The following is a 2185-nucleotide window of genomic DNA, read 5'->3' as shown; positions in this document are numbered from 1 at the left end:
CGGTCCTCGACCAGGACTCCACCCCCAGGAAGCAGCCCGTGACAGCTGACTAACTCCCAGGTACCTATTTACTGCTAGGTAACAGGGGCATTCAGGGTGAAAGAAACTTTGCCCATTTGTTTCTGCCTCGTGCGGGAATCGAACCCGCGCCACAGAATTACGAATCCTGCGCGCTATCCACCAGGCTACGAGGCCTCAAAATTAAAAAATTAACCGTAAATTAACATTAACATATAAGAGAAAATTAAAAATTTAACGGGAAATTTAACGGGCATTTAAAAAGGACAGTAAGAATCTGTGTTGTTATAGATTCAGCTACTCGGAACAAGAGCCAAGTAGCACGGGCTATGGTGAGCCCGTAGTGGACTTACCTGGCACAGGAGCAGGGCAAGTAGCACGGCTATGGTGAGCCCGTAGTGGACTTACCTGGCACAGGAGCGGGGCAAGTAGCACGGGCTATGGTGAGCCCGTAGTGGACTTATCTGGCACAGGAGCGGGGCAAGTAGCACGGGCTATGGTGAGCCCGTAGTGGACTTATCTGGCACAGGAGCGGGGCAAGTAGCACGGGCTATGGCGAGCCCGTAGTGGACTTATCTGGCACAGGAGCGGGGCAAGTAGCACGGGCTATGGCGAGCCCGTAGTGGACTTACCTGACACAGGAGTGGGCCTGATGTTAAGAATCTGTGGGTTATCTACACTCTACTAATGCCAGAAGAAAACGCAAGACAAAGGAGGCGAGAGATTACATAAATTCTCAACACAATTCCAAGCTAGACCGGCAGTCTTGTAAACACTACTTAGGATAGGGTGGTTTCAGATAGCAAAAAAACGACCAGTGAAAGTTAACTTTAAGAGCAGTAGTGCAATTATGTACTGACAGAAAACAGGAATTTTTGAGAGATTGAGCTCAAAATTGGAATGACAATAGTGAGGAGACATGAAAATAGGGAAGATATATATATATATATATATATATTAGTATATTTTGGTAGCAGTCTTTCCTGTAGACATATTTTATTAAATATGACCGAAAAAGTAAGATTAATAATTCTAACACGAATTTTCTCAATCTTTCGTACATTATGCTTCACTGTTGGAGGTAAATCAAAAATCACTTCTCCAAAATTCATTTTTATTTCTAGTCTGACGCGACACGGGCGCGTTTCGTAAAACTTATTACATTTTCAAAGACTTCACAAATACACAACTGATTAGAACTTGCGTTTCCCTGATTTTATATCTACATTTGAGTGAGGTGGGAAGGGTGATGTGGCATTACATTTGAGTGAGGTGGGAAGGATGATGTGGCATTAGAGGATATTAATAGGGTATTAAAAGTATCAACACAAGACAGAACACGAAACAATGGATATTGAATAGAAGTGTTTGTAGAAAGCCTATTGGTCCATATTTCTTGATGCTTCTATATTGGAGCGGAGTCTTGAGGTGGGTAGAATATAGTTGTGCAATAATTGGCTGTTGATTGCTGGTGTTGACTTCTTGATGTGTAGTGCCTCGCAAACGTCAAGCCGCCTGCTATCGCTGTATCTATCGATGATTTCTGTGTTGTTTACTAGGATTTCTCTGGCGATGGTTTGGTTATGGGAAGAGATTATATGTTCCTTAATGGAGCCCTGTTGTTTATGCATCGTTAAACGCCTAGAAAGAGATGTTGTTGTCTTGCCTATATACTGGGTTTTTTGGAGCTTACAGTCCCCAAGTGGGCATTTGAAGGCATAGACGACGTTAGTCTCTTTTAAAGCGTTCTGTTTCGTGTCTGGAGAGTTTCTCATGAGTAGGCTGGCCGTTTTTCTGGTTTTATAGTAAATCGTCAGTTGTATCCTCTGATTTTTGTCTGTAGGGATAACGTTTCTATTAACAATATCTTTCAGGACCCTTTCCTCTGTTTTATGAGCTGTGGAAAAGAAGTTCCTGTAAAATAGTCTAATAGGGGGTATAGGTGTTGTGTTAGTTGTCTCTTCGGAGGTTGCATGGCTTTTCACTTTCCTTCTTATGATGTCTTCGATGAAACCATTGGAGAAACCGTTATTGACTAGAACCTGCCTTACCCTACAGAGTTCTTCGTCGACTTGCTTCCATTCTGAGCTGTGGCTGAGAGCACGGTCGACGTATGCGTTAACAACACTCCTCTTGTACCTGTCAGGGCAGTCGCTGTTGGCATTTA

Source organism: Procambarus clarkii, chromosome 74, assembly GCF_040958095.1.
Source record: "Procambarus clarkii isolate CNS0578487 chromosome 74, FALCON_Pclarkii_2.0, whole genome shotgun sequence".
NCBI lineage: Eukaryota > Metazoa > Arthropoda > Malacostraca > Decapoda > Cambaridae > Procambarus > Procambarus clarkii.
Note: the sequence above shows the minus strand (reverse complement) of the source record.